The sequence below is a fragment of the Simochromis diagramma genome, unplaced genomic scaffold (assembly GCF_900408965.1).
Source record: "Simochromis diagramma unplaced genomic scaffold, fSimDia1.1 OVJJ01000176.1, whole genome shotgun sequence".
In the NCBI taxonomy this organism is placed as follows: domain Eukaryota; kingdom Metazoa; phylum Chordata; class Actinopteri; order Cichliformes; family Cichlidae; genus Simochromis; species Simochromis diagramma.
In genome coordinates, this window is record NW_024386892.1 from 1,134,167 (window position 1) to 1,140,166 (window position 6,000).

Here is a 6,000-nt window from a genome sequence, read left to right on the forward strand (position 1 = left end):
TGGAGAAGTCTCCATATTCAGACTTGATTCACTAATGGAAATAATTGCAAAGGCTAATGCTCCAAGTGAACTTCCAGCATGTAGCTAATCAGTGATACCAAGAAAATTAGTTGTAAGGATATGGTTTGACAAATTCCTGGAGTTTTACACACTCAAATACTATGTGATCAGGGGTATGCTTTAACACTCCCGAGTATAGAGTTAAGACTGGATCTACAGAAAGACAGAAATTTTCCACAAAACTCTGAATGAATTTAATAATAATCTTCCTCAATTGGGAATTTCTCATCTATAGCATCACTAAAAGATTTAGTCATCAGAGAAATCTCTGTATGTACGCGGTGAAGATGGAAAATCTGTTTTCAAGACTAGTGATCTTTAGCCTGTAGAGTATGTTGATTAGGAACACTTATCAAAACCACATGAGTACACTGTGCTGCACTATTTGGCTAGTGATGCTTAGGTCATGCTTAGTCCATAACATCTAAATTAGGCAACATAAGTCTTATATAAACAATGATTTGGACCCAGGATTTGCTGAACTGTTCAGTACATGGACATTTGACCAATAACATTTGGGAGACATGTTGATTTAAAGCAGGTTGGATTGAAGTTCTCCCCACTTAAGTTCTTGCCACAGTGTTTTGGGTAATATGTATAGACCCCTGGTAGAAGTTGATGACATGTTTAAATAGGATTGTCGGGACTACTGTCTATATACCTTAGGAAGGAGTTCAAATAACAGTCATATTGCCAGTCAATAGCTGTGAGCAGGCCAGCTACACTGCCAGGGGTGGGGTCCTGTTATTATTTTCATTCTTTTACTACTGTTATTGTTATTGTTGTTATTGTCATTGTTTTTTGTATTTAGTTTATCTTCAGTTGTGGACAAACATATCTTCACTATAGTAATGCTGCACTGCTGAAAAAAAAAGCTAATTTAACTTAAGCCCCATGCCCCCGGCAAAAAGGAGGAGATCATGTTTAATCGGTTATAACGCGGGTTGAGAAATATAAGTCCAGACATGTGTGGTATCCACAGAAACCTCAGACTCTCAGCTAAAATGTCATATAAACCATTTCTACAACCACCAAACACACCGAAAACAAGCCGTGATTAAACGAGCAGTTACGTAAATGCGCAGAAGTCCGCTAAACAAACAAAACCCAACCAGAAATTCTTCAGACTTCATGTAACCAGCTAAAAACAGGCTGGTTAGCTTCCAGAGCAATCACTGACTCCACACACCAGGTTTCACCACGATCAGACCAAAATTCACTGAATGAGCCGCAAAAGAAGACCACAAAAACACACAGCGGCGCAAATGCGCTAAGACAGAAATTGGCTTACCGTCCCGATTTCCTCCGTTATTTTCGCCGGTAGCCGGTAGCCACATGACTATCAGTAGTTACCATGCCTATACCTAGCCGCATCAGAGCCGTTTTCCGTCAACAACCTCCATTTTAGACCCACCTACAGACACGTGACTGGACAGACGCCACATGCAGTAAATTTGGGCCCACGTGGGTTTCGTTACCCACGTGGATTCGTTACTGTGAATCTATTGGCTCAAACGATTAAAATGAGGTGTCAATTACGCAAATTGACCAAAAGAAACCAAAGTTACAGCCCCTCGGAGTTTAAAGGGCCAGACCAATTAAACGCTCCATGCGCACTGCAGAAAAGGGCCATCACCATGTAAATGTGTGGTTAAGTCTTCAAAAAAATATTTAAAAAAAAAGCATCTTTAGGCCTGTTAATAAAATTTATTAATGTCTGCTCTTTTAATTTCTGAAAAAAATCAACTGGCATGGTGTCCAATTGTGTGCCAAAATTGGACATTTTTGTACAACGTCTGGATATTCATGTATTGACAGGGCTGTAATTTTTCACTGTTTTACTTTAGAAACAAATCTTTGCACAGATGATGTTTATATGTTGGTTACTGAATTTCTGGGACCAAATGTGAACTGAGGCATATTTTTAAAAGGGTTATATGCTAAAAATTAAAAAAAAAATTAGGCGAGGATAAAATCTACTTACTTTTTCTGTGTTCCAGTCTCAGTAACTTTGACACAGTAATATCTGCTTCAATATTTACACCTCTGATGAAATATCACAAGTGTTAGCTTTATTTTGATACCAAGATTGTAAGGACAGAGTTTGTAATTGCAGAGAAATAATCAATTAAATTTGGGCATTACATTTTCGAGCAGGAAGCTCAGAAACCCCTTGGGGCTTAAGAGGTTAAAAACAAAAAACTGTTTAAAGGCCCTTTCTGTTTGCCTTCTCTGCTCAGTCTACCATCACAGGCGCTATCTTTAGAGGGGATATTTTAAGGAATGCCTGGAATTTAACATGCTCAACTGTAAGTGAGTCTAGCAGAGATCTGTTACATCTTTGTCCGTCTAAGGTTAGGGAAACATGATCCACCACTGATTTATCATTTATAGTCATTGTAAAGGATCTCCTTGTGGAATACTGGTGAGTAAAAGACAAAAAGTGAAAAACAATGAATCTGTTCACTGTTTTAATCAAACACTGTATGTGGATATACAATGTGACAAAAAGAAACAGAAAACAAAGAATTTTTGAAGAGGATTTTAACATAGGCCAAAGTCAGTCACTGCTTAAATTATGACCTTTACGCCCTACTTAAGCCTTAGTCAAGACAATCAGATATACTTGCAGCAGACTATGGCTGTAATACCACTTCAATACAAATTCTTATTTTCTGTTATAATCCACAGTCCAGAATTGTTTCCGTCTTTGTATCTGACCCTTACTCCATGTGTGTTTTCCTGCAAGTTTTTCTTTGTCCTTTTCCCACATAGTTCCTGTTTAATTTAGTAGGTTAGATCTTTATATGGCTTTTTTTTCTTTACTTTCTCTTTTCTCCCTTCTCCCATCCTCATTACTGTCTTGATTGAGTTCACCTCTGACTTACTATTCATCTCCCTTGGGTGTATATTTAGTCTGTGTTCTCCCTTGTTCTCTGCCATCTAACCTGCCTTCTATTTCTGTGTATTTTCATGGTCTGCCTTAGTTGGTTCCCCCTTTTGGTTCTTTACTGGATTTTGTTGCCTCCTGTATCAAAGTGGTTTTATTTTCACCACCTGGCTGTTATTTTCTATCTTGTATCAGCTGTTGGGTCAGTCGTCAAAACTTTGCCCTTAATAAGTATAAGTTCTGTGCTCTTAAAACCATGTGATCAAACAACTACTGTGATCATTCTGTCTATCTAATGGGATGACCCTACAAAGTATTTTAAGCTGATCTGGCTGCAAAATTATTCCATTAACCTTTGAAAAATGGAAGTTGCTTAAATTAACACCTTTAAATAAGAAAAAAAACATGTCTTTTGTCCTGTCTTCCTCCCCTCACCCCTACCCGGTCATGGCAGATGGCTGCACCTTCCTGACCACGGTTCTGGTCGAGGTTCTTCCTGTCAAAAGGAGTTTATTCTTCTCACTTTCACCAAGTGCTTGCTCGTAGGGGGGTTTCTCTGTATTATTGTACCTTACAATACACTTTGAGCTGCATGTTGAGGTGTTGTGATAAATCATCACATGTGATAAATCCCATGATCCTGATGCTCACATGTGTTTAAAGAAAAGTTGTGCTGAACAAAAAACAACAAAAAAACCCCAAAAACCATTTGGCACTCTCTAACTTTGAAATAATTGTTCTGTGAAGAAGTTAGTTACAGTATCATGGTCAGACCTGGGCAGCAGAGTGTGCCTAAATCATTCATGGCATTTGTTTTAACCTGCCTAAAGAACCAGATGGCTGGGATTTACCTTGTCAGATCATGTCAGGTATGGTGTCAATCACATGCATGTACAAAAGTAGCTGCCAAATGCTTCCCCTTAAATATACAGCACTGTGTGTGGTGAAGCCTTCACAAGACAGAAAGCAAATCAAAAGAGGTTTATATCAGGATTTCAGCTGAATATAATTTCCTAAAGAAAGAAAAAAAATGAGAGATAAGATAGCAATGAATAACTGTATATTAATATTCTCTCCAGTACATCTTTGGCTTTTGATATATAGATTTAATAAAGGAAAATGTAAAGGAACAGTGGCTTTTTCCATCTCATCAGTGTATTTTATCAAAAGTGGTTTTTAAATTTTATGCATTCACCGTATGATTTATGGTTATAATAGCAGAGTGAATAGAAAGCTTTAACCACAGCTGTCCTTCATTTGTGCCACATGACTCCGAGTGTAACTTTTCTGCGGGCTCGAGCGTCGCTGCATCAGCAGGGCTGCTTAATTTAAAAAGGAGGTCGGAAAAAAAAAATCTGAGCTTCCATTACTGTATATCCATTCTTTCGGTCGACATGATAGATCTCCCTGTTGTCCTCGTGTCACCCCTACAAGATGATGGTCCTGCACTGGATGCCTGAACCTGTTTTCCCCATGAACAAACTCTTGGCAAAGGGAAGAAGGTATTGATCCTTTGTTCCTTTTTAAGGCTAATTATCCACTCCACCGCCAGTTCCTGTTATCGATGTCCTGCTCTTCATCCCTGTTCATCACACTGAGGGCTAACTCTTAAAAAAACACTTCTGATGGTCAGCTGCCCAGAGGAAAGAAGAAGGCTCTTTAGCCATTTCCGCACTGCAGCCATTGCCTCTGTTTACCTCTCGTATAACGTAATATCATGCTTAATATTGATGTGAAAATGCATGCTGACAAATCTGGTGAGTAATGAGCAGCCAGGCCTGCAGTTATCAAGTCTGTGTCTTAAAATGGGGGTTCTGACCTGCAATTAATGAAAAGAGAGCCAGCGGCTGTCACATTCATCATGACGTGCGCTTTTTGATCATTCTTAAATATATTTATATCCTGCTTTTGAAAAAAAAAAATAGGCTGAACATAGTGCAATGTCATTGAGGAGAGACAATGGCATGATTGATTCAGGATGTCAAATAACCTCACAGCTATAAAGGCACATATGGTCAAAACGTCCTTGACACAACCTGTTTAGCAATAAATTGGCAAGAGCTTTCATAACAAACAGCTGCATTATTCACGGAAAAGGTGCGCTGTGAATTCCGACGTGACCCTGGCACGAGAGTGGACTGGACGCTGTTTATTGAAAGTCCAGCCGTGATAATGAAGGAACATTCATCTATTCCAATAGTTTGATAAAGCATAGCCAGAGCTCGCCAGCCACACTAATGGATTAGAATTTAATATGGGGCCTGTTTTTATTAAAACAAGTGTCCCTCAGGAAAATCCTTGGCAGAGGGTTGTTGTGGTAAACAACACCCGAAGACTGACGAGCTTTCTCTCATGTCACATCTCTACTTCCCTCAGTTTCTCTCTCTCCTTGCCTCCTCCCACCCAGCCAATGCTATGCAAGGGAAGTGATTGATTTGCTTTCTCTTGTGACTGATGATAAGCTGCAAACTCATTAAGATGGCTGCCGCCACGTCCTAAGAGCATGTTGCACAAGATCCAAATCATACACACTCCATCCTCTTTATGCACAACTTCCTAAATTATTATTGAAGGGGGTTTATTTAACTGAACACCTGACCTGTGGAATGAATAGCACCTTTAAAGTGGTGGATCGGGACTCACGTTCATAAGAATTTAAATGTTTTGATGCTTTTTGTGCTAGAAAGAGTACAGAACATAGATTAAATCCTCAGGGGGAAACGATGAGTGGAATCTCTGGGGACTGAGGGAGAATAGGTGGATGCTGATATCGCACATTTAGCAGATTTGCTAAATTCACAGAATTTTCACAGTGGCCAGTGGTGTACCTATGGGGAACTCACTAACTATGTGTTTGAAAAAACAGAAACAAGATAAAATAAATAACCCTACCTTCAAAAGAAGATTCTAACAAATAGGTATCTTGGTGGGAATGATAAGGGAATATGGCAGCTAATAAATTATCTAGTGAAAGTGACAGCATCTGGGGTTGGAAAACGAAGCTGCTGTCAAAGTGCCAAAACTGCAGTTCCTACAATGGCTACCTGAGG